At 40.1% G+C, this 27,798-nt stretch overlaps 1 protein-coding gene and 1 long non-coding RNA gene across 7 annotated transcripts in view; one reads left to right on the top strand and one right to left on the bottom strand.

Moving 5' to 3' along the window:
* The window catches only part of LOC139183059 (uncharacterized), a 53,923-nt gene extending 36,778 nt beyond the window's left edge, over positions 1-17,145 (bottom strand). For all 4 annotated transcript variants that reach the window (XR_011566519.1, XR_011566516.1, XR_011566517.1 and 1 more), the window contains exons 1-2: positions 17,014-17,145; positions 11,361-11,451 (exon numbers count right to left, since the gene is read on the bottom strand). This is a non-coding gene — a long non-coding RNA (uncharacterized lncRNA). The remainder of the gene's footprint in view (positions 1-11,360; positions 11,452-17,013) is intronic.
* Positions 15,171-27,798, top strand: part of SLC6A15 (solute carrier family 6 member 15) — a 57,181-nt gene continuing 44,553 nt past the window's right edge. The window contains exon 1 of one of the 3 annotated variants that reach the window (XM_070788883.1): positions 15,171-15,419. The gene's annotated coding sequence lies outside the window, so the exon portion shown is untranslated. Of the gene's footprint in view, positions 15,420-15,955; positions 16,093-16,447; positions 16,543-27,798 lie in introns of those variants that run through there. The other 2 variants (XM_019960313.2, XM_070788884.1) reach the window with 2 other exon arrangements.

Genomic DNA, 27,798 nt, shown 5'->3' with positions numbered 1-27,798 from the left:
GGTTTGCTCTCTTAATCAGAAATATCTTCCCTCAATTTTCTATTTGGAAAAATCCTACTTTTCCAGCAAGGCCCATTTCAACTGTTCAGCATAGTAGTTAAGAACACAGACTTTGATGCCAGATCACTTTGGAAATTTTTATCCAGTTTACTATAAAACTAAGCATATGCCTACTATGTGGCACAGGAATTCTATTCCTAAAAATTTACCCAAGAGAAATGAAAAGACATGTCAATAAAAATCAGTACGAAAAATGATTATAGCAAATGTATTCATAATAGTCAAAATTAGAAATAGTCCAAGTATCCATCAATAGGAGTATGGATAATCATTATACACTTATATTCATATAATAGAATACTATTCAGTAATAAAAAGAAATAAGCTACTCCAATAACATGGATGAATTTTAAAAGTATTATTCTGAGTGAAAAAAAAGACTTAGTACAAAGAGTACTATGGTGTGATTTGGGCTCCCCAGGTGGCTCTGGGGTAAAGAATCTGCATGCCAGTGCAGGAGACTCAGGAGACAGGGCTTTGATCCCTGGCTCTGAAAGATCCCCTGCAGGTGGAAATGGCAACCTACTCCAGTATTCATGCCTGGACAATCCCATGGACAGAGGAGCCTGCAGACCCCTGTCCATGGGGTCACAGAGAATTGGACACAGCTGAGCACACATGCACAGTGTGGTTTAATTTATATAAAGTTTTAGAGAAGTAAAAATGGATGTATGTTGGAAAAATAAGAATAACTATGGCTTGGAGGGGTTTTACCTGAAAAGATGTAATTTTCTGGAGTGATGTTTTCTGCAGTATTTTATGTCTTGGCAAGTGGTTGTGTTACAACTCATCAAATGATATATCTAATTCTTGATAATTTTCTTTTATGTAAGTTTTACCTCAAAAGAACAAAAAAGAACTATAAATGTATATTGAATCCCAATGAATTACATCTATGCTGAAGTGCTTAGGGGAAAAATGTACTGATGTATACAATTTATATTGAGATGTTTCAATAATATAAGACAGATTTATGGACAAGTAGAATGGTAGAAATATAAATTGATCTGTGATAAAAACAACTATAGTAAAATATTAATGGTTGAATCTAAATGGTGAGTATATGAGCATTCACTAGAAGTTTCCTCAGACTTTTTGTATATTTGCAAGTTTTCATAACAAGTACTGGAAAAAAATTTAACTACTAGTTCTAGAAATCATCTTACTCTAATTATTACTCTGCTATTTGCAGGATGGTAATTTTCCAAGTCCCTATTCCAGGTACATTCAGTATTTGGCCTTTTACTGTAAGAAAGAACTGTTTCTTCTTTCATATTATTGCTTTATTTATTATAAGTATGGATTTATGTATTCTTATTCTATTTACTGTTATACTACATGACTGTCATTATTAATTTTCAAGTTTGAAATTCCTCATATTGAACAAGTTGGAAGTCTTTTAAAATAGTTATTTCCTTTTCCTAGGTCCCTATCTCTTTTTGATCACTTATGACACAACATACTTCCAAGCTCATTTTGTATTTTCTTTGTCTCAGATTTAGCCATTTCAGAAACACTGATTCTTTTGAGTGCAGAATGATATTTAGAAACTGAGACCTTATTTCTAGATGTGTTCTTTGCTACATGTGTCTTTGCTTCTAGGCCCTTCCAGTAGAACTTCATGAATTTAATATATTTAAATTATATTTAAAGATGAGTTAATTCTGATACTACCAATTTCACTGCAACATTAGGGTGCTTTCTTTGCATTTTTTGGTCTTCTTTGACTTCCAGCACTGCATATTTGTATCACCTTCCTCCACCAGTGAAGACTCTGCCTCGAAAAAACATTAATATATTATACACAGCTCAAACCTGCCACATACTAAACATGTATAGTATCCTCAAGGAAGGATTCCTGGGTAGACAATGATGTTGTCAACTACAAATTGGCACTTGCCTGTCAACTACAAATTGGTGGGTGCCTGTCAACTACTAATTGGCGTTTGCCTATCAACTGCTAATTGGCACTTGCCAAGAGCATTTGCCAGCGACTGAATAACAACAAGGGCATCTGCCACCTGCCTCTGCTGCTGCAGCTGCTGACCTTCAACACTCCCTGAGGGAATTCAGGGTGGAGAGTGAGGCACTCTGTGCCCCAGGGAAACTGGTAGAATAGGTCTTTAGGTAGTTAGGTATTTTCAGAAACTGATTTCAAGATCCCAATCCTTGTGTCTCCTCATATCTAGAAAAGCCCTAACTCCCTTCCTGGTGACATCAGCTCCTCGGGACTGGCCAAAACTTTTGTAAAATCAGTGCTTGATTGCATTGAACTCTCCGTTCACCAAAATCTTCTATATTGACCTTCCGTAACTGACTCTTTGGAGCAGTCTCTCAGAGCTGCCCGAGGTGCTGTCTTCCCAGGCTGCAGTCCTCATTTTACCCCATATAAAACCTCACTCGCAACTCTCATGATGTGCATCTTTTTGGTCAACAATGTGAACACAGGTAACTATTCCTTTTTGGATCTGACTGCAATTATCAAAGGGAATCTCAAAGAGGGAGTTTCTGAATATGGGTTGAAAACTAAAGAAAGACAGTTTTAAAAAACTCAAGAATTTTAACTGGATATAATGAAGGAAGGTACAAATGATACTCTTTTTCTGCTTAAAAATGTTGCATCACTTGAAAATAATAAAGCTATGCCCTTCAGAACTTCCTAAACACACACTAATTTGCAGAGCAAGGAGTGAAGTCCTCAGTGAACAGGGATAGAGCTTATCACTTTCATTTTTTTTTTTTTTAACACTCTGAAACAGTATAAATGTGAAAACAGCTGGACTGGAAGTCATACAGAAAACAGCAACTTCAGAAAGCAGAAGAGCAACTGGGAAAAATCTCTAACACTGAGGAGCAACACTAAGAAAGAGGCTGAAGACAGCATCACTTTGTAACTAGTGAGATCCTTTTCTTATTCAAAAAAGGGGGGGATATTAATTGGGCATTATGTCAGACTTTATTTTTTGGGGCTCCAAAATCTCTGCAGATGGTGACTGCAGCCATGAAATTAAAAGATGCTTACTCCTTGAAAGAAAAGTTATGACCAACCTAGATAGCATATTCAAAAGCAGAAACACTGCTTTGCCAACAAAGGTCATCTAGTCAAGGCTATGGTTTTTCCAGTGGTCATGTATGGATGTGAGAGTTGGACTGTGAAGAAAGCTGAGCGCCGAAGAATTGATGCTTTTGAACTGTGGTGTTGGAGAAGACTCTTGAGAGTCCCTTGGGCTGCAAGGAGATCCAACCAGTTCATTCTAAAGGAGATCAGCCCTGGGATTTCTTTGGAAGGAATGATGCTAAAGCTGAAACTCCAGTACTTTGGCCACCTCATGAGAAGAGTTGACTCATTGGAAAAGACTCTGATGCTAGGAGGGATTGGGGGAAGGAGGAAAAGGGGATGACAGAGGATGAGATGGCTGGATGGCATCACCGACATGATGGACGTGAGTTTGAGTGAACTCCAGGAGATGGTGATGGACAGAGAGGCCTGGTGTGCTGCAATTCATGGGGTCACAAACAGTCGAACATGACTGAGTGACTGAAGTGAACTGAATTTAAAAATGAGAAATAGAAAAACAAAACAGATCAATAAATACAGGAGAATATAACAAAAGTATTAAAGCCAAAATTAGCAAGTTAAGAAATTGAAAAAAAAAATCAATAGAATCCGTCAATGAAAAACAAAGCAAAACACCACCAACAACAAAAAACCAACATATACAGCATAGGTTTGGTTGGGATCAGATGGTGGATGAACAGTAGAACATTAGTAGAGATTGGAAAATGGCAACTGACAGTCTACAGTGGCGAAAAATTTGACAAAACTATCACATGCCATCATTTAATAAAGAAATAATATGATGAACCTGGGTTCCGGGGGAAGGTTTCTAAAAATAGAATGTTATTGGTATGAGTTTGTTGATTTAGTTGCATTTTATAAGTTGTCTGCCAAAGAAGAGTTGAGTTAGGAGAGAACTGGCTTATTTTCAAGAAGAGACAAAAAAAAAAAAAAAAGCTCAGGAATTCCAGAACTTGCAGGGCTTATAGATATAGCACAGTAGCACTTTCCTTTCTCTAACTGGTAAATGGAATAACAAAACAAAAAATGTTTTGAGTAACTTCAGTGAAAAAAGTGAGAGAATGATCACCATACCTTTTGTTTTAAACTAGTGCATGCTTAGTTGCTCAGTCATGTCCGATTCTTTGTGACCCTTTGGACTGTAGCCTGCCAGGCTCCTCTGTCCATGGGATTTTTTAGGTATGAATACTGGAGAGGGCTGCCATTTTCCTCCTCCAGGGGATCTTCCTGACCCAGGGATGGAACCCAAGTCTCCTGTGTCTCCCACACTGCAGGTGGAATCTTTACCTGCTGAGCCAACTCAGATATAATTAATTTGCCTTTCACCCATCAGATGCTCTAAGTTGGACAAAATATCTCTGGGAAAAGAGACCAAAGGCTTAATCCAACAGGTATCTGATAAACTCAAAGTACCTATGATTAAATCTAAAGAGAAAGGTATGTCTTGAAAAGAACTGTGTGTTTGACTATTTATACACAGAGTGTAAGTCTATTGACTATTTATACACAGAGTGAATAAATTGACTATTATACACAGAGTGAAGCAAATAATTTTTAAACTGTTTTGAGAACTATACTTCTAGAAGTACCACCAGTCTGATTAAGTTGACAGACTTTTTCAGGCACCAAAATTCCCATTTCACATGTGACAAGGGATGATACTGAAAAAGGAAACATTAATTAAAGAGTGCGGCACTCAGAAGCCATGGAGCACGAATGGCAAGGACATGTCTTTTAAGGAGGAGGACCATGACCTCTCACTAACATTTCCTCAGTGAGCCCAGGAACACTTTACAAAGCTATCCCAGTGAGGTTTCAGAACTTCTCTGGACTACTGACTACTCTGAATGGCAGTGTTTATCATAGTTGTCTTGTTCCTGTTCCACCATCATATGTTGGATTTGTGTTGAGTCACACAGGGAAGGCTGGATTACCACTTCCCCTCCTCCGTGTCTCCAGATCAAGAAGAGTCACACCCGATTTATTTCGGACAATGAAAAGTAAGTGATATGACACATGCCACATCTAAACAGAGGTTCTATTTGCAATTGCATTGGCCTCTTGTCTTCCCTTTTTCTAAGAGAACAGGTATATTCCATATAAGGTTTGCTTCTTCGGGCAAGGTCCTAGAATGAAAAGACATGGAGCAAAACTGAACAGAGTCAAGCAGACTGGAGCAAACTGCAATTGCTGAAGTGTAATATGAGTGAGAAATAAACACGTGTTGTGTCATTACTGAATGACTAGTTGTGCAGCAGACTCTCTATCACAAACATAGCTAGAAAACAGATTTTAAAGTACTCCATAAATACTGTTTTAGTATGCACAGCTCTTGTTTAAAATTTAGTTAAAGAAGAGTCTCTATTTTTTTTTTTCCTCAAAGTAAATAAAGACAAAGAAGAAAACCTATATAGGAAGATTTTTTTAGAAGCTCTAGGAAATAATGTGAAAGAATTACCTCTAAAAGATAATTGGGCCCAGATGGCTTTACAAGCTGATTCATTTCAACCTTTCAAAGAAGAGATACATTCAAGGAGATATATTTACACTAGTCAATAATTTAGCAAAACATAAAATCTTCCCAATTCATTTTGTAAAATCAGCATAGCCATAATAACACCTAACAAAAATATCACACATAGAGAAGGAAACTCATAAAAAATTCAATTTGGATAGGAATGCTATATGCTGGATTGGCTGTTTTCAATATGATACCACTATTACTTCCACAAAAGGGTGAGCACTGCATTTCTAAGAATCGCCTTCCTTGTACTGATTCTTATGGTTTGCCAATAGTACAGAGTAAGGTGAAGTCACCACGCTCAGTTCACACAGCCAATACAGTGGCTTCTTTAAATTCTCTGTGAATTTGGGAATCTGCATGTGCTATACTGCTTGACATGCAAGTTGTTAGTAGCTTGCAACTAAAGCTGTACTTACAGAGTAAATTATAATATTGAAGCAATCTACAAGCTAAAATACAACCATAGTTGTTGAAATCCAAAAGCAAGAAAGAGACACACATAAGAAATCTGTCAATAATGTGGGAAAAGAAAAATCACAAAAAAGCAACAACAAAAAAAATACATTGCCAACAATATCAAAAGTTGACTCTTTGAAAGGACTAGCAGACAAATGTTTAGAAAAATTGATTAGAAAAAAGAAAAGGTTGAAATAAACAATACTAAGGAGAAGTATATATATCTACAAGTATAATCTAGAATTTAAAATAAAAAAATACTAACAAACTTAACACAACACACTAAAAATTAAAAAAAAAAATAAAAGAACAACTTAAAAGAACTAAGTCACCAAAATGTACTCAGTAAGAAATAGGAAACTTAGGAAAGGGATGACAAAGAGATGGTAACATAAGTCATTTCTGACTTCATTCACCCTAAGAAGAACAGCTAACATCTATTCAAGAATAAGACACCAATGAGAGAGTCCTAGAACAAGAGGCTGAGGCAGAAGTAACCAGTTATAGATGATTACTCACAGAAAATTAAATATTTTAATATCACCATTATTTAAGTCAAAGATGAAAGAAAATGTAGGCGAGTGAAATCATCCAGGGAGAGCATGGAAAGAGAAAAAGATATAAGGACCAAGGACAGAGCCCTAACCATTAACATTTATAAAGAAAAAACAATAAAGAAAATGGAAAAGGGGTTGCTAAAAAGAAAACTGTAAGCATTTACTTTTATAAAAGAGAACCACTGATTTCAGCATAGGTGACCTAAGTACTTAACTGTCATCTTGCTAAGTCATTTCAGTTGTGTCCAACTCTTTGCAACCCTATGGACTGTAGCCCACCAGGCTTCTCTTTGCATGGGATTCTCCAGGCAAGAATACTGGAGTGGGTTGCCATGCCCTCCTCCAGGGGATCTTCCCGACCCAGGGATAGAACCCATGTCTCTTATGTCTCTTGCACTGGCAGCAGGTTCTTTACCACTAGTGCCATCTGGGAAGCCCTAACTGTCATCTTAATTTAATAGAATTCCAGCACCAATCTAGTCTTTTTGAGTTTTTCTGGCTATGTTTCAATGAGAAAAGCAGTCATTTGTCAAATTTTATAAAACAACAACACTAATAAAAATAAACAAAACTATATATTTGCATATCATATGTATATATAGACATGTGTATAGACAGAGAGAAAGAGAGGAAGAGACTGGAGAGGAGGAAAGGAAATTTTGTAAGAACATATATCAAATAGTTAACAATATTTACTACTGGCCTGTAGAATTGATGGAAAGGAAAAGAAACTTAAACACAGGGCTTTAACTTTTTAACTTCTTACCATTTACGTGTTCATAGTTTTACACTTATTCAATGAGCAGGTATTGTTATTGTATTAAAATAATAATACAGAATTTAGATGATGAGATTTGAATAAATCTGTAGTGAGATTTTGAAATGAATCAAAGAAAAAGCAGAAAAGACATGAAATGTAAAACGAATACTATAAAATATTTTGGTTTTAGATCACTACATAGCTGTCAACCCAAATTAATGCCTGGGCATAATACCTGACATATATGTCAACTGAAGAAAAATGTACAACCTAAAATTGTCAGTCATGACCAACCTAGATAGCATATTGAAAAGCAGAGACATTACTTTGCCAACAAAGGTCCGTCTAGTCAAGGCTATGGTTTTTCCAGTGGTCATGTATGGATGTGAGAGTTGGACTGTGAAGAAAGCTGAGCGCTGAAGAATTGATGCTTTTGAACTGTGGTGTTGGAGAAGACTCTTGAGAGTCCCTTGGACTGCAAGGGGATCCAACCAGTCCATTCTGAAGGAGATCAGCCCTGGGTGTTCTTTGGAAGGAATGATGCTAAAGCTGAAACTCCAGTACTTTGGCCACCTCATGCGAACAGCTAACTCATTGGAAAAGACTCTGATGCTGGGAGGGATTGGGGGCAGGAGGAGAAGGGGATGACAGAGGATGAGATGGCTGGATGGCATCACTGACTCGATGGACGTGAGTCTGAGTGAACTCTGGGAGTTGGTGATGGACAGGGAGGCCTGGCCTGCTGTGATTCATGGGGTCGCAAAGAGTCAGACACGACTGAGCGACTGAACTGAACTGACTGATTGATGTTTTTCCAGGGACTTCACAGAGCACTATAGCCTGGGAGACAACTTTTCAGATATTGTGAAGAACTGTTTCAAAAGGAAAAAAAGCCAGCATATATAAGAGTTTTTGCTGGAAAAAACGTCTTGTAGTCAAACATCAAAAGATTACTGCTAATCACAGAAGACAGACTTCTCAAGTTACTGATTTTTAGTGCTTTTCCATGTATGTGAAAGGGAGCTTCCTGGGGTTCAGAGGGTAAAGAATCTCCCTGAAATGGGACCTGGGTTTGATCCCTGGGTAAGGAAGATTCCCTGGAAAAAGGAATGGTCTTTCCAGGAGTCATGTACATGGCCCATAAAGAACTCTGAATGCCAAAGAATTGATCATTTTGAATTGTGATGCAGGAGAAGACTCTTGAGAGTCTCTTGGGACAACAAGGAGATCAAATCCGTCCATCCTAAAGGATAAATCAACCTTGAATATTTATTGGAAGAACTGATGCTGAAGCTGAAGCTCCAATACTTTGGCCACCAGATGCGAAGAGCTGACTCACTGGAAAAGACCCTAAGGCTGGGAAAGATTGAAGGCAAGAGGAGAAAGGGACAACAGAGGATGAGATGGTTGGACAGAATCACCAACTCAATGGACATGAATTTGAGCAAACTCTGGGAGATAGTGAAGGATGAGAAAGCCTTGTGTGCTGCAGTCCATGGAGCTGCAAAAAGTCAGACAGGACCTATCGACTGAAAAACAACAATGTATAGGAAGACACAAGAGTCCAGGGTCATTGGCATTATTCCTTAGATATGCATCTCAACTATACAGAGCCACTATCCTGATTTTCCTCCATCCCGAATTGCCCCCGGGGGCACCACTGAAGGGCTGCTGCAAAGACTGATGGATTGATGGTGGGCAACATATATTGTTTATTGGATTAGCAGGTGATATTCTCTGTTTTGGGGCTTCCTGGGTGGCATGGTGGTAAAGAATCCATCTGCCAAGCAGGAGATATGGGTTTGATTCCTGGGTTAGGAAGATCCCCTGGAGAAGAAAATGGTAACCCACACCAATATTCTTGCCTAGAGAATCCCTTGGATTGTGAGGAGCCTGGTGGGCTGGAGTCCATGGGATCACAAAGAATCAAACACAGTTTATTGACTGAGCAGGCACACATTCTTTGTTTACTAAAATGGCAGGTGACATTCTTTGTCCATATATATATATATATATATATATATATATATATATATACTATTTAGAAGTATAATATTATGTAAAAGAAATTTATGATTAAAAAGTAACTTAAGGGACTTCCCTGGAGGTCTAGTGGTTAAGGCTCCATACTTCCACTGATGTGGGATAAATCCCTGCTGGAGGAACTAAGATTCCACATTCCATAGAAAAAAAAATTTATAAAGTGATAATGTTTTTGGTATTTTCAGGTGTCAGAGTCATTATGGCTTTATCTACAAAATGTAGAAATAGTAATTTGATCCTTGTCTACCATTTAAGCAATTGTTTAAAAAATTTTATTTGATTGCTTTGACATTTATGAATTCAGTTAGCCCCTCCTCTCCTCATACAGAGATCAGATAACCTGGTTAATTGCCTTGCTTTTTACCTCTCAGTCCCTCATCAGTCATAAACACTTAGGATCAACAGAATTTTCAATAGGCATTTGGGAATTGTGCAGACTTTATTTTATAAACATTTTGAGACTATAGACTATATATCAAATAACATTTGGTATGGAGGGTAAAGAATAAAATTTTTATTAGGATGAAGAATAGAATTTCCACAAAATGCTAAAGAACGTAGAAAGGTAGAAAAATTCCTCCTCCCCAACAATAGAAGATGGATTAATATAATCTCATGATGTGAATTAATGTCAATATTTTTCTTGAATTGTTGTTTCCTCTTATAAAGTGAAAACCTTTAATTTGTCAGACCATCCTTGGGAATGAATGGATGAATCTTGTGAGAACTGCGTCCTTTGCACTGTCTTGTGGGACACCATTTACATCCTTAGTTAAGCCATTAAAAGGCTTACTGGTCTGAGTTGCTATTAAGATTCTTCTCTTCAATGGCCCGACAGTGCATGGATCTTTGAATTATAAATAATTCTAAATTATTAAAATTTTAATTAAACAATTAAACAATTGTTCTATGTTAACTGGCATTGTGTCCTGCCAAAAGGCAGAATTTTGAAAATGAATATACTCTTATGATGTGAAATGATTTCAATATTTTCCTTTAGTATTGAGCTTTTAAAACTTATAAAAATAATCTTTGAATTGTTTTTCTGAACTTGGGAGTTTTTGCATAATATTGTCATTTTGAGATTTGGTTTTAAAAATACTATGATAGAAAGTTGTGGCAAGTCAAGATTCCTCTCCCCACATATACTCCCCACATGCTTAAGAGAAGACTCACTTATTTTCTTTTTCAGACCTTTTATTACTTTTTAAAATGAGAAGTGCCATATTAATTGCTTAAAAGTAGGTGTCAAATTCAGAAGGTGATTTGGATACAGGCAGGTATTTATTTACTGTATCTAGCAGATGCCTCCAGACTATGTGAATTTAGACAGCCTAAGTCTCAGGTTTTTCTTCTGCAGTGTATCTACATCATAAGGTTGGTGTAAGGGTTTAAAAAAAATAGGCATATTAATTATTCCACACATTCCAAAGGCACATACTCAACATCAAATCAATACTTACCAATATATAAGAATACAGAATGGTGGGCTTCCCTGGTGGTTCGGGGGTAAAGAATCCACCTGCCAATGCAGTGGTGTGAGTTTGATTCCCCAATCTGGGAAGATCCCACATGCCTGGGAGCAAGTTAGCCTGGGCAACACAATTCTTGAGTCTGTGCTCTAGAGCCTGGGAGCCAAAACTCCTGGGCCCACGTGCTGCAGCCACAGAAGCCTGCGTGCCCTAGAACCTGTGCTCCACAGCAAGAAAAGCCACGGCCATGAGAAGCCCAGGTTCCACAGCTAGAGAGGAGCCCCTGCCTGCTGCAGCTAGAGAAAAGCCCTTACAGCAACAAGGACCCAGGACAGCCAGCAATAAATAAGTAAATAAATAGAATGATTAAAAGCACACAGTGTGGCCATAAAAGTGAGTCTCCCTTTACCTGTAGGTTGAAATCTTCCATGTTCTGCTCGTCCCCATTTGTGTTCTGCCTCTTCCTCTCACACCAATCCTATGGGGTAGTCATATTCCTACTGTACGACAAGAGAAAGCACTCAGTAACTGTTAGTGAAAAGATATTAGCAATCGAACAGCAAATTTTTGAAGGATTTTGTTGTTAAAATTTTTTTATTTTTATTTTTTTTTTTTTGTTTTTTTTTTTTTTTTGGGGGGTGATAGTTTCCAGCTTAAGTCAATTTTATTTATAAAAACAAAAATAACTGGAGGATGGTTACTTTACAATGTTGTGTTAATTTCTGCCATACAGCAACGGGAACCAGCCATAAGAACACATATACCCTCCCTTTTGAGCCTTCCTCCTATCCCCACCATCCCCCATCCCACCCTCTAGGTCTTGCAGAGACCAAACTGGGTTCCCTGTGTTACATAATAGCTTCCCATCAGCCATCTATTTTACAATGTTAGTGTATGCAAGTCAATACTACTTTCTCGATTTTTCCCCCCTCATGTTCCTCCTCTGTGTCTACAAATCTGTTCTCTATATCTGCTTCTCTATTCTTACTCTGTAAATAGATTCAACATATATACAAAGTAATAATATTGTTGTTGATCAGTTGCTAAGTCGTGTCCAACTCTTTTTTAAATGATACTGTTCACCTCCGTGACTGCAGCTCCCAGGATCTCCTTCTGGAATCTTTACACCCCTGCTCCACTTCTTCTTTCTAAAGTGCCTAACCCTGTAGTAATTCTACATTTTCCTTCTCTTAAAATCTGTACATTCACTAAAGGCTTACATAAATGATAATAAAAAGAAAAAAAAAACCACATCAGTTCAGTTCAGTCGCTCAGTTGTGTCCCAACTTTGCGACCCCATGGACTGCAGAATGCCAGGCATCACTGTCCATCACCAACTCCCAGAATTTACCCCAACTCATGTCCATTGAGTCAGTGATGGCATCCCACAAACTTATCCTCTGTTGCCTCTTCTCCTCCTGCCTTCAATCTTTCCCAGCATCAGGGTCTTTTCAAATGAGTCGGCTCTTCCATCAGGTGGCCAAAGTATTGGAGTTTCAGCTTCAACATCAGTCCTTCCAATGAATATTCAGGACTGATCTCCTTTAGAATGGACTGGTTGGACTCCTTGCAGTCCAAAGGATTCTCAAGAGTCTTCTCCAACACCACAGTTCAAGAGCATCAATTCTTCGGCGCTCAGCTTTCTTCACAGTCCAACTCTCACATCCATACATGACCACTGGAAAAACCATAGCCTTGACTAGATGGACCTTTATTGGCAAAGTAATGTCTCTGCTTTTTAATATGTTATCTAGGTTGGTCATGGCTTTCCTTTCAAGGAGTGTCTTTTAATTTCATGGCTGCAATCACCATCTGCAGTGATTTTGGAGCCCAAAAAAATAAAGTCTGACACTGTTTCCACTGTTTTCCATCTATTTGCCATGAAGAGATGGGACCAGATGCCATGATCTTAGTTTTCTGAATGTTGAGCTTTAAGCCAACTTTTTCACTCTCCTCTTTCACTTTCATCAAGAGGCTCTTTAGTTCTTCTTCACTTTTTGCCATAAGGGTGGTGTCATCTGCATATCTGAGGTTATTGCTATTTCTCTCAGCAATCTTGATTCCAGCTTCTGCTGCAACCAGCCCAGCATTTCTCATGATATACTGTACATATAAGTTAAATAAGCAGGTTGACAATACACAGCCTTGATGTACTCCTTTTCCTATTTGGAACCAGTCTGCTGTTCCATGTCCAGTTCTAACTGTTGCTTCCTGACCTGCATACCCAGTTCTCAGCAGGCAGGGCAGGTGATCTGGTATTCCCATCTCTTTCAGAATTTTCCACAGTTTATTTTGATCCACCCAGTCAAAGGTTTTGGCATAGTTAATACAGCAGAAATAGATGTCTCTCTGGAACTCTATTGCTTTTTCCATGATCCAGCGGATGTTGGCAATTTGATCTCTGGTCCCTCTGCCTTTTCTAAAACCAGCTTGAACATCAGGAAGTTCATGGTTCACATACTGTTGAAGTCTGGCTTGGAGAATTTTGAGCACTACTTTACTAGCATGTGAGATGAGTGCAATTGTGCCGTAGTTTGAGCTTTGTTTGGCATTACCTTTCTTAGGCATTGGAATGAACAGTAAGCTTTTCCAGTCCTGTGGCCACTGCTGAGTTTTCCAAATTTGCTGCCATATTGAGTGCAGCACTTTCACAGCATCATCTTTCAGGATTTGAAAGAGCTCAACTGGAATTCCATCACCTCCACTAGCTTTGTTCACAGTCATGCTTCCTAAGGCCCACTTGACTTCGCATTCCAGGATGTCTGGCTCTAGGTGAGTGATCACACCATCGTGATTACCTGGGTTGTGAAGATCTTTTTTGTACAGTTCTTCTGTGTATTCTTGCCACCTCTTCTTAATATCTTCTGCTTCTGTTAGGTCCATACCATTTCTGTCCTTTATTGAGCCCAGCTCTGCAAAAAATGTTCCCTTGGTATCTCTAATTTTCTCGAAGAATTCTCCCATCTTTCCCATTCTATTGTTTGGGGGGGGGGGGCGGGGAAAAAGCCAGCTAGATCTGGGTTTAAATATCTATTCTGCTATTGAACTAACTGTGTGACTTTTTGCAATACATTTTTTTCTTCGGGCATCACCTGTGTCTAATCGATAAATTAGGAAAATCACCTCATTAATTAATTGAGAAGATTAAATAAGCTATTTTTAAGCCCCCCCCCAGTGCTTAGTGGGAAACTCAATACCAACTTTCTCATTGGCTTCAAGACATAAAATTACCAATCATTTTTTTGCATTTGCGATAGGTGTCACACATCAGTGTAAATGTGTGGGGAGGGGAATACTAGTAGGATAAAAAAGGTCTTCCTGGTATTACCATAAACTATCCCTGGAAGCATACAGAAAACTTTGTTTCCCAAAGATATGCCTAATCCTGATTATGCAGAACATAGCTCTACTTATTTTCTTAAATTCTTCTCAGTTGTTATTGGTATTATTTGTACTACATTTCAATTTATATATATATATATGATATATATCAACATAAATATTTGCCTGTCACCAACATGTGAAGTAAAAGCAAGTTTTGCAAGATGTTTTGTAAGATTTTTATTGTAACTCTTTTTAGCTTTTCCTGTGAGGCATCTATCAGAGTGTTTCTTTATCCATGTCAGAGGAAGGGCATCCAGAAAATCAAATCTAATTTAATTTTTCTTAAAAAAAAAATAAAGGTAGGCTTGGAAGAGACTGAGAAACAGCTGTCTTGGCTGCATTAAAAGCTGAGGATTAGTAGCAATGTTCTGACTTGAAATTTAGGTCTTGTGATTTCTTTCCAGGAGATTTTTTACTGCATGAGAAACCTGTCTGTAATGGCCTTATTATTTAATTCAATCTTAATTGGATATAAACCGTTAAAATCTGAGGGATTGTTGGAAGGCCTAAAAGTACACAAAGTTTTCTTTTCTTTTCTTTTTAATGGTAATATCAATCACCTAGAAGAGGGAAATGTCCTTCGCCAAGACACTAAACCCTTGCAGCATATTTTACGTTCATTTTGCATTTCTTTCAAATTTTAAAGTTTCAGGGACCTAAAATTTAATCTCTAGAGTATATGTTCTGCCTAGGGGAAGATTCAGCCATTTTCAAAAGTAGGCTAGGCTTTTGTGCTCAGTGATGTATATTTTAGGAATTCTCCACGTGGCTTCATTAGTATGTCTTCATTGCTAAGAGAGATGATTCAGGCTTCATCTCATAATAAGACCCCTTGGAAACAAACAGGATGCTAAGGAACCTACATACGGTGAACACCGGCTCCCTTAAAAAGCCGTAATTTGGCCAGAATCCCTGAGCGCTATCAAGCCACCGCCTGATGGAGAAGCAAATGCCCAGAGTGTTTTCCTGTGTGAAAGATGTAAATGACCGGCTTGGCGAGAAAGCTAGGGAAAAAGGGTTCTTTGGGTCACTCACTGCTTCCAGTCCGGTCGCCGACATTCGGAGAACATTCAAAGGGTGTGAGGTAGGACCATTTCTATTGTTATCCCGGCTGAGACAAAGGCTGGGTGGTGGTGGGGAGAGGGGGGCGGGCAAGTGGTGCCCATCCTCTCCGTTGCATGGGTTGGGCAAGGACGGGAGGGATGGCAGGGCGGGACTTGTTTTGTTTTGCTTTGCAGCCGGCTTTCCCCGAGTCCATCCCGCCCCCGCCCGGAGCGCAGCGAGGACGCGGCGAGGCAGCCGCAGCGGCCTCTGCGTCAGGAGGCGGCGGGGCGGGGAGGTGCGGCGCCCGACCGGGCGACCTGCCTCGTGTCCCCTGGCGCCCGCAGCCTCTCCCTCCCCCGCAGCCTGTCGGCGGCCGCAGCTCGGGCGGGCCGGGCACGTGGGCGCCTCCGTCACACCCTCACTCATACACACACACACACACACACACCCGCGCGCACGCACCCGCGCGCCTGCATCCCGTGCTCTCTCCCTGGCCGACACACAGACGCTCACGAGTCGCTCCTGGCCCCGGCCCGCAGGACAGCGACCCCCCTCCACCCAGACTCCGGGCCCGCCCTCGGCCAGCAGCGCCTGCTCTCCAGACGGCTCCTCGCGCCCGCGGGTCACAGCCACCTGGCCCAACTCTCTGGCCACTGCTGCTACTGTCGGCACTTGGAAACAGCCCAGAGGCGCCCGGCCAAGGCACCCTGAGGGTGAGGACACGCTCCTACCACTGAGGGCACGGTTTAGGTAGGGTGGGGCTCACCACTAGGCACCCTGTAGCCCGGGACCCGGGAAGCGAGCGGAATTGATGCCTGAATGCTGGGAAGGACTCTGGATGTGTCCGGGGGGTGAGGGGAGGCAGGACGGCTCCAAAGCCCCGGGAGGGCCAAGCTGGGCTCGGCGGGCGGGCGACCCTTCCGGCTCTGCGTCCTGCACCTGTGCACAGTCAGGGTGGGGAGTGGGGGCTAGGAGCGGCGCGTAACGGGGAAGCACATGGGTCGAAACGTGCCGCCATCCTTCCTTCCTTCTTGTGACCGCAGCATCCCCGAGAGACTAGTTGTTACCAAGTCAAATTAGGGCTGGCCGCAGGGTGGGGTCCGACTGGGCCAGTCGGAAAGTTGCGAGGGTCGGAGTGGAGCAAAGCGCTTCCAAGGTTCTAGGTGAGTTGGAAGCCGATCCTCGTGCGGGTGGGCGGTGGGGCGGGGAGAGGAGCCAATCTCATTCCTCATTCGCTTTTGGGGGCTTTTGCAACTGCTGAAGGCGACTACCTAAGGCGGGGTGGTTTCACGTGACTCCCGCTCCCTTTTGCCCGAGGCATCCTGCGTTAAATGGTCCCAAAGTGGGGCCTTTCTCCCGCACCAGGCACGCGCGGCTCCCCAAGAAAAGCACAGCTTGTGGGTTTCTGCGCCTCCAGGAACTGGAGAGGGTGTTGGTGAGGGTGTCGGTGCTGGGATTTAAAGGAGAGGATGGCAGAGATTGGAAACCCAGACCGTTTCTACGTTTCACGAACTCGGCGGGTTTGTGCGTGTCCTGGGCAAGAGGACCGTTTTGAGACTTTACGTCGGAACGCGCCTTGTAAATATAAATGGATCAAAAACGTCCGACCTGTTCTGGGGACAGGTGTGACCCACCCGCTCTCAAGAGGCCGCAGCGGCGGGAATCTCTTTCCGTTGAGCAGAGAAGCGGCGTGCGTGGCGCGTTCACAGCGAGCGCGGAACCCGGGCTCGCGCTCTCTGGCGCTGAGTTCTCCCGGATCCATTCTCTCACCTCGGGGAGAAACAGTGGAGTAGGACGAGGCGGGGTCCGCACTCGGCGCGGTGACGTCAGCAGTGTTTGGGTGCTTATGCAAATGAGGCTGCAACCGTTCTCCTCGGACCGGCCGTTTCCCCTCCAGGTCTTAAAGGTACACTCAGGCTCAGGCTGCGCCGTTTGTTTGGTTCACTGCCCAGCAACAGGAGAGGACCGGAGGAGTTGCGTTCTGTGCTACGTTTAGGCTTTTTGTCTCCCAGTTTTTAAAGCAGTCTTATACCTGTCATTGCCTGGTTGTCGTCCCAGAACACAGGGAACAATGTGTTTGCTTTAAGAAATATCATTTTCTGACGAATAACCCAATCGCCTAGTCTCAGTTCTGCAAGAACCACACTCCAGCTTGTCTTCAACGTCTAGTATTGGGTTGGACTTGTAGTAGGTGTTTAATAAATACTTGTTGATGGACTCGAGGGTGTGTGGATTTCTCTTATTAAATATGGAATATTCAACCAGCAAAATAGTCTTTTGTGTGTGTGTGTGAATATGAGTGACTTTTGCTTCTTACATGATCAATGATCCATCTATATTGGTTAGCGTAAAATATATTATCAATATATTACTGAAATCTTTGACTTTGCCAACAAGTGAAAAGAGCACTGTGCGTTTCCCGCCGCCCCCCCCCCCACCCCCAAGAAAGACAGGAATTACGTGTTTTACAAGGAAGACAACCTCATCGTTTGTTGACAAGTTTTCTTTTTCTGATTGCACGTTATATACTTGATTTGAGAATTACTTTGGTGACTCAGATGGTAAAGAATCTGCCTGCAATGCAGGAGACCCGGGTTCAATCCCTGGGTTGGAAAAGCCCTTGGAGAAGAAAATGAAAACACACTCCAGTGTTCTTGCCTGGAGGATTCCATGGACAGAGGAGCCAGGCGGCTACAGTCGATGGGGTGGCAGTCTAACACGACTGAGCGACTTTCACTTTATATTTAAATATATGTAACTTGATACTGTATTTTAATAGTATTAAGAAAGGTATTTATGTTTTTAGGAAATAAGTGCTATGTCATCCAATAAATCAGAAATACTGTCAGTCTAGTTCAAGTTGCTATAACAAATTACCATAAGCTGGATGGCTTATAAATAAAAGAAATTTATTTGTCACAATTCTAGAGGGTGGTTCAAGATCAAGGTGCATCAGATTCCATGTCTGGTGGGAGCCTGCTTCCTGGTACATAGAGGATGCTTTCTCACTGTGTTCTCACATGGTGGAACAGGCTAGTTAGTTCTCTAGAGGCTGTTATTAACCCCTAAAGGCTTCACCTCTTAATACCATCACATTGAGGTTAGAATTTCAACATATATGGGATGGAGGGAGGACTCAAACATTCAAACCATAGCAAATAGTAAAGAATTTTTAAATTGGATGGTAGCTATTTGAGATACCAGTAATCAGGTGAGATGCCTTAGTTGTTATTGAAATTTTAAATTAAGTTAAAATAATTAGTAAAACCTAAACTTCAAAAGCATTAGTTTACCCAATGATCACAGTTCAAATTTTGCTGGGTACATGTTAGAAAATAGGCTTCCCCTGTCATAACATAAGACTTTTGTTTGAGATGACAATAAATTTGCATTCCTTTGAACTCTGGGGTTATCATACAGGTAATTAAAAAATCATTGACTTAGAATGATAGACCTGACTTTTGGTGATGAAAAGCACCACAAACTTTCACTTCTTAATTTACTTCTCAACTTCTTTTGAAGAGTTCTTTAACCCCTTTATTACTGTATACATATACATGATGGGCTGTGTTAATATATTCCTATGCAAAGTCGATTTTAAAATAGTTTCTGAGCAGATGGTATTATTAACAAAATCCATGAGCATAGTCTCATGTGTGCAAACATTCAAGGTTACATAGCAGGAATCCTTAGGTTTATTTCCAGTTTTGCCTGTAACTTAAAACAAGTCCTAACTACTCTTGTGGATATAGTGAGTAAATAATTTTTAATAAACAAATTTATCTGCTTATACATTAACTTTGACCAATAATAATTGTCTCATATTTCTTGCTGAACAGCAAGCCCTAGAGTATGGTACATGGTAGTTTTAAATGCACAGTACCACTTGATATACTGGGCTTTCCAAATGACTCAGTGGTAAAGAATCCACCTGCCATTGCAGGAGACACAGGAGATGGAGGTTCAGTCCCTGGGTTGGGAAGATCCCCTGGAGGAGGGCATGGCAACCCACTTCAGTATTCTTGCCTGGAAAATCCCGTGCATAGAGGAGCCTGTCACTCTGAAGTCTGTAAGGTAACAAAGAATTGAACACAACTTAGCGACTGAGCACCCACACAAGCATATAGGATAGGACTATCCTATATGATAGGATAGAACTGTTTTATAGAACTGTTGATATAGGATAGAACTGTTTTCAGTTTTGAAGGTCAGTTTTTTTACGTGTGGTTAATGTGCCCTTCGGAGAAGGCAATGGCAACCCACTCCAATACTCTTGCCTGGAAAATCCCATGGACGGAGGAGCCTGGTAGGCTGCAGTCCATGGGGTCGCTAAGAGTCAGACATGACTGAGCAACTTCACTTTCACTTTTCACTTTCCTGCATTGGAGAAGGAAATGGCAACCCACTCCAGTGTTCTTGCCTGAGAATCCCAGGGACGGGGGAGCCTGGTGGGCTGCCCTCTATGGGGTCGCACAGAGTCGGACATGACTGAAACGACTTAGCAGCAGCAGCAGCAGCAGCAGCAGCAATGTGCCCTTATATCCTTTCACATAAGATTAATTGATGGCCATCTTTGAATAGAATGTTTAACTTGGAAGCTTTTTCACCTATCAGATTGGCAAAGATCAAAAAGATTACTCACTCTTACTGAAGAAGACAGAGGGAACCAGGAACTATGATACTTTGCTTTTGGTAGTGCAAATTGAGACAGCTTTTATAAAGGGTAGATCGTCAATTTTTACTAAAATGATAAAAGTATATACCTTTTGATCAAGCAGTTCCACTTCTAGGAATTTATTCTACAGATACATAAATATCAGATACATAAAGTGAGTTGCTTGACTATTTGAAGCAAACTTTTAGAAATAACCTGTATATGACATTCTCATCCCATGAGCTATCATATGATCATTAAACACACACACACACACAATAAGCTATTGAGAGCAAAAGTTGTAAAAGATCTTTACAGTGAAAAATCAAGCTGCAGAATAATACATATAGTATACAGTAATAGTGATGTAAAAAACACGGGTAGATGGAAAGAAAACACATAGTAGCTTTTAATGTGCATATTAACTTGATTATATACCAAATATCTGTGGAGGAATTTGGTGACATAGAAAGATAGGGGTGGGGCTAGATGTGCTCTGAAAAAAGAGTGGGAAGACATTTTTCACTCTGTGCCTACCATTTTACTGTGTTCAGTCAGTTCAATTCAGTTCAGTCACTCAGTTGTGTTCAACTCTTGGCAACCCCATGGACTGCAGCTCGCCAGGCTTCCCTGTCCATCACCAACTCCTGGAGCTTGCTCAAACTCCTGTCCATTGAGTCGGTGATGCCATCCAGCCACTCATCCTCTGTCTTCCCCTTCTCCTATGGAGTTCAATCATTCCCAGCATCAGGCTCTTTTCAAATGAGTGGGCTCTTCACATCAGGTGGTCAAAGTATTGGAGTTTCAGCTTCAGCATCAGTGCTTCCAATGAATATTCAGGACTGATTTCCTTTAAGATGGACTGGCTGGACCTCCTTGCAGTCCAAGGGACTCTCAAGAGTCTTCTCCAACACCACAGTTCAAAAGCATCAATTCTTTGGTGCTCAGCTTTCTTCACAGTCCAACTCTCACATCCATACATGACTACTGGAAAAACCATGGCTTTGACTAGATGGACCTTTGTTGGTAAAGTAATGTCTCTGCTTTCTAATATGCTGTCTAGGTTGGTCATAACTTTTCTTCCAAGGAGCAAGCGTCTTTTAATTTCATGGCTGCAGTCACCATCTGTGGTGATTTTTGAATCCCCCCCCCCCAAAAAAAAAATAAAGTCTCTCACTGTTTCCATTATTTCCCCATCTATTTCCCATTAAGTGATGGGACCAGATGCCATGATCTTAGTTTTCTCAAGCCAACTTTTTCATGCTCCTCTTTCACTTTCATCAAAAGGCTCTTTAGTTCTTCGATTTCTGCCATAAGTGTGGTGTCATCTGCATATCTGAGGTTGTTGATATTTCTCTCCACAATCTTGATTCCAGCTTGTGCTTCATCCAGTTCAGCATTTCTTATGAGATATGCTACGTATAAGTTAAATAAGCAGGGTGACAATATACAGCCTTGATGTACTCCTTTCCCAAATTTGAACCAGTTTGTTGTCTCATGTCTAGTTCTGGTGCTTCTTGACCTGCATACAGATTTCTCAGGAGGCAGGTCAGATGGTCTGATATTACCACCTCTTTAAGAATTTTTAAGTTTGTTGTGATGTACACAGTCGGGCTTTGGCATAGTCAATAGGATTATACATTGGAAGTGACAAATAGATTCAAGGGATTAGATCTGATAGAGTGCCTGTAGAAGTATGGATGGAGGTTCGTGACATTGTACAGGAGGCAGTGGTCAAGACCATCCCCAAGAAAAAGAAATGCAAAAAGGCAAATGGTTTACTATGTTACTTATTCTAAATATAGATTTTAAAATATTCTTAAGTGAAGCCAGTAGCAAATAAAAGATACTCTTGGGAAAACAGTTTCTAGGCGTCAGATGCCATCAAATGATTAAGGTATAAAAGTCAATGGATATTTTGACTCTGATTTTTGTAGTTTCTAAATTTAAAGAAGTTTCCTATATTCAGTATTCTTAGTAATAAAATTGTATTAGGGCAGCACATGGGATTTAATGAATTCACTAAAATTAACCAGTTATATCAGTATAAAAATGCATATTTTAGTGAGTTGACAGATATTTTAAAGGAAAAAATTGAGATGGTTATAGATTCATATGTAGTTGTTAAGAAATAATTATATAAGATAATATATGTTTGTAAGAAATAATACAGAGAGTCCTTGTGTGCCCTTTATACAGTTTTATGCAAGTGTAACATTTTGCAAAACTATACTACAAATCATAATTAGAATATTGACATTGATAAAGCAGCATGCAGGATAGTTCCATCACTGTAAGGATCCCTCTGTGGCCCTTTCATAAGCACAACCACTTCTTTCCTGTCCCCAATCTCTCCTTAAATTATGGTAATCACTAATCTATTATTCATGTTTGTTGTCTTGTCTTTTCAAGAATGTTGTGTAAGTAGAATCATATAGTAAGTATGCACCCTTTTGGGATTGGCTTCTTCCATTCAGCATAATTGTCTGTAGATTCATCTAAGCTGTTGTGTGTATTGGTAGTTTTGTGTTTTTTTTTTTTTCTGAGTAGTATTTTATGGTATGGATTTACCAGAGTTTCTTTAATCATTCACTCTTTGAATGACATCTGAGTTGTTGCAGTTTAGGGCTGTTATGAATAAAGCTGCTATAGACAGTTGTTTATAGATTTTATGGAACCTAACTTTTCCTTTCTGCAGGATAAATGTCCAGGAGGTCAACTGCTGGGTAGTTGCATAAGGGAGTTGCATACATTGTTTTCTGGAAAGCTGCACCATGTTACATTTTCACTCCCCAGGTATGAATGAACCATTTGCTCTGTATCCTTGCAGGATTTGGTTGTCACTCTATTTTACCCATCCCGATCTGTGCAGTGACATTGCATTGTAGTTTTAGTTACCATTTCCTAATGGTAACTGATAATGACAAACCATATTTCACGTGTTCATTTGCCATCCATACATCATATTCAGTGAAACGTCCCTTCATACATCATGTTCAGTGACATGTTCCTTCATGTCCCTTGTCTGTTTTCTGAATAATTTTTAAATGATGAGTTTTATGAGTTCTTATAGATCCTAAATACTGTTTTTTTTTCCCCCCTTGGGGTCATGGTTTGCAAATATTTTAGCTTTGCAAAGTAAGTCTTTAGCTTATTTTTTCATCCAAATAATAGATTCTTTAATTGAGCAGATTAAAAAATTTTGAAGTCCATTTTGGTGTCATGTCTAAGAACTCTTTGCTTAGCTCTATACTTCAAACATCTCTGATGTTTTTTTTTTTTTTTAAGTTTTATAGTTTGATGTTTTACATTTAACTCCATGATTCACTTTGAGCTAGTTTTTGTATTAGGGTAATTAAAATGTGTCTTTCAAGGCTAATATTTAAATTGTGGTTAAAAGAAAATCACTGCATGGGTTTAAAAACTTAAACCACACCCTTTTTATACAGGTGTAACCCCATTGTGAATAGTTCCTTGGAAAATATTTTATATTTAGTTAAGTATTTTTACTTTCAGTTAAATTCAATGACTATTCAGTTTATCTCCCCCTTTGGTAGTTATCAATTGCTACATATGCTACATCTGGAAGTTCACGGTTCACGTATTGCTGAAGCCTGGCTTGGAGAATTTTGAGCACTACTTTACTAGCATGTGAGATGAGTGCAATTATGCGGTAGTTTGAGCATTCTTTGGCATTGCTTTTCTTTGGGATTGGAATGAAAACTGACCTTTTCCAGTCCTTTGGCCACTGCTGAGGTTTTCGAATTTGATGGCATATTGAGTGCAGCACTTTCACAGCATCATCTTTCAGGACTTGAAAGAGCTCAACTGGAATTCCATCACCTCCACTAGCTTTGTTCATAGTGATGCTTTCTAAGGCCCACTTGACTTCACATTCCAGAATGTCTGGCTCTAGGTGAGTGATCACACCATTGTGATCATCTGGGTCGTGAAGATCTTTTTTGTACAGTTCTTCTGTGTATTCTTGCCACCTCTTCTTAATATCTTCTGCTTCTGTTAGATCCCTACAATTTCTGTCCTTTATCGAGCCCATCTTTGCATGTAGTGTTCCCTTGTTATCTCTAATTTTCTTGAAGAGATCTCTAGTCTTTCCCATTCTATTGTTTTCCTCTATTTCTTTGCATTGATCCCTGAGGAAGGCTTTCTTATTTCTCCTTGCTATTCTTTGGAACTCTGCATTCAGATGCTTATATCTTTCCTTTTCTCCTTTGCTTTTCGCTTCTCTTCTTTTCACAGCTATTTGTAAGGCCTCCCCAGACAGCCATTTTGCTTTTTTGCATTTCTTTTCTATGGGGATGGTCTTGATCCCTGTCTCCTGTACAGTCACGAACCTCCGTCCATAGTTCATCAGGCAGTCTGTCTATCAGATTTAGTCCCTTAAATCTATTTCTCACTTCCACTGTGTAATCATAAGGGATTTGATTTAGGTCATGCCTGAATGGTCTAGTGGTTTTCCCTACTTTCTTCAATTTAAGTCTGAATTTGGCAATAAGGAGTTCAGATGTTCAAGCTGGTTTTAGAAAAGGCAGAGGAACCAGAGATCAAATTACCAACATCCGCTGGATCATCGAAAAAACAAGAAAGTTCCAGAAAAACATCTATTTCTGCTTTATTGACTATACCAAAGCCTTTGACTGTGTGGATCACCATAAACTGTGGAAAATTATGAAAGAGACAGGAATACCAGATCACCTGACCTGCCTCTTGAGAATTCTGTATGCAGGTCAGGAAGCAACATTTAGAACTGGACATGGAACAACAGACTGGTTCCAAATAGGTAAAGGAGTGCATCAAGGCTGTATATTGTCAGCCTGCTTTTTTAACTTATATGCAGAATACATCATGAGAAATGCTGGGCTGGAAGAAGCACAAGCTGGAATCAAGATTGCCAGGAGAAATATCAATAACCTCAGATATGCAGATGACACCACCCTTATGGCAGAAAGTGAAGAGGAACTAAAAAGCCTCTTGATGAAAGTGAAAGAGGAGAGTGAATAAGTTGGCTTAAAGCTCAACATTCAGAAAACGAAGATCATGGCATCCGGTCCCATCATTTCATGGGAAATAGATGGGGAAACAGTGGAAATAGTGTCAGACTTTATTTTTTTGGGCTCCAAAGTCACTTCAGATGGTGATTGCAGCCATGAAATTTAAAGACTCCTACTCCTTGGAAGGAATGTTATGACCAACCTAGATGGCATATTCAAAAGCAGAGACATTACTTTGCCAACAAAGGCCCATCTAGTCAAGGCGATGGTTTTTCCAGTGGTCATGTATGAATGTGAGAGTTGGACTGTGAAGAAAGCTGAGGGCCGAAGAATTGATGCTTTTGAACTGTGGTGTTGGAGTCTTGAGAGTCCCTTGGACTGCAAGGAGATCCAAGTAGTCCATTCTAAAGGAGATCGGTCCTGGGTGTTCATTGGAAGGACTGATGCTGAGGCTGAAACTTCAGCACTTTGGCCACCTCATGCAAAGAGTTGACTTATTGGAAAAGACCCTAATGCTGGGAGGGATTGGGGGCAGGAGGAGAAGGGGACAACGGAGGATGAGATTGCTGGATGGCATCACCGACTCGATGAACATGAGTTTGGTAAACTCCTGGAGTTGATGATGGACAAAGAGGCCTGGTGTGCTGAGATTCATGGGGTTGAAAAGATTTTGAATTGACTGATCAACTGAACTGAACTGAACTGAACATATGCTATATAGCTAACTATCCTTTTTTATTTTTATTTTTTCTAAGTAGGTTTTTTAAGTAGCTTTCACCTTCTGTTACCTTCTTGGGATTGTAGTGACTTGAAACAATAATGTTTATCTTTTTCATTATTCTCTATGTTCATTGGGCTCAGCTAGCTGCTTTATCTGTTCTAGTTGATATTAACTGGCAATTTAACTTTGACTAGAATGTCAGAATCTTTGTTCTCCTGCCTGTGGGTTTAGCTCAGATGGCTGATACAATTGGTGACTGATTGAATTTATCTTTCTCTCTCTCTCCATGTGGGATTTCTAACAGGGCAGATGGACTTTTTAGTATTGAGTCTGGCTTCCAAGAATTCAAAGCAGAAATTTCCAGGTTTCTTTAGACCTAGCTTTGTAACTAGCATAGGTTCACTTCTGCATTCTAATGGCCAAAGTAAGTTCAAGCCCAGCCCAGAATTAAAAGAAGGAAATAGACTCCATCTTTTAACAAAATGAGTAACAGGGATAATACAGCATTGGGAGGAATTCTTAATGTTTGTTTTTGTTTTCTGTTATAGGAAATATCTAAGATCATACTTGACATTCTAGGATGATGACAATAAAACATGTTAAATGCTTTCAAATTCATTTTTTCCATAAAGCACGAAAATACAAATATATAAATAAATGTAGTACAATAATATATGCCTTTTTTTTTCAGTTGCTGAGTCATGTCCGACTCTTTGCAACCCCTCTTTACAGCATGCCAGCTTCCCCTGTGCTTCACTATTTCCCAGAGTTCGCTTAGATTCATGTCCATTGAGTCAGTGATGCTATTTAACCATCTCATCCTCTCCTGCCCCTTTCTCCTATTGCCTTCAATCTTTCCCAGCATCAGGGTGTTCCAGTGAGTCAACTCTTTGCATCAGGTGGTCAAATTATTGGAGCTTCAGCTTCAGCATTAGTCCTTCCAGTGAATATTCAGGGTTGATTTCCTTTAGGATTGACTGTGTGAAAGTCGCCCAGTCGTGTCCAACTTTTTACTATCCCATGGACTGTAGCCTGCCAGGCTCCTCTGTCCCTGGGATTCTCCAGGCAAGAATACTGGAGTGGGTTGCCATTTCCTTCTCCAGTTAGGACTGACTGTTTTGTGCCTATAATAGGCTACTAATAACTCCTAAAAATATGTCTACCTCTTAATTCCTGGTGCTTGTGAATGTTACCATAACTGGAAAAAGAGTCATTGCAGAAATTACCTTCAGATGAAAAGATTATCCCCAAATGTCTAGATGGGCCCTACATGCCTTGCCATTACAAATGTCCATATCTGAAAGAAGCAGAAGGAGATTAGACACACACAGAAGAGGAGGAGACACTGTGAGCACGAAGCTGTACATTGGAGTGGTGTGGCTGTGAGTGAAGTGACAAAGGCCGCTCCAGAAGTTAGAAGAGACCAGGCACAGATTTTCCCCCTAGAGCCTCCTGAGGGAGCGCAGGCCTGCCAACACCTTGATTTTGGTTCATTGAAGCTGATTTTGACTCTCTGGCTTCCAGGAGCTTTGAAAAATTAGATTTCTGTTGTTTCAAGCCACGAAATTTGATTTTGTTACAGAAGCCTCAGAAAATGAATACAGTGTCTAAATCTGAGGTGTCCTGAATATATTAATAAAAGTTTACATGTTCAAAAGACTTTTGTATATTTTTAAAATGTTTAAAGGACTTTTTGAAACAGTTAAGGAAGATATATGATCTGTGCTTGGTTCATGGAAGTCAACAGAAATACATTTCAGTTTCTAGAAATCACTTTACAATTAACTTTGAAATAATTGCAGGCTCACAGGAAGGTGCAAAGGGGAGTCCTGTGTATCCTTCTCCTGGCCTTCCCACTTTATAATCTGATATAAAAGTAGAGTACAATATTAAAACAGCATATTGATACTGGTATAAGTCACAGAGCTTTTCCGGATTACACAGCCCTTTTTTTCTATATGTGTGTGTATGTATGTGTAGTTCTTTGCAATTTTATCACATGTATATCCTCATGTAACCCTTATCACCATGAAGA

This window comes from Bos indicus, chromosome 5 (genome assembly GCF_029378745.1).
Source record: "Bos indicus isolate NIAB-ARS_2022 breed Sahiwal x Tharparkar chromosome 5, NIAB-ARS_B.indTharparkar_mat_pri_1.0, whole genome shotgun sequence".
NCBI classification, from domain to species: Eukaryota; Metazoa; Chordata; class Mammalia; order Artiodactyla; family Bovidae; genus Bos; species Bos indicus.
This window is presented reverse-complemented; position numbering and strand designations above follow the sequence as displayed.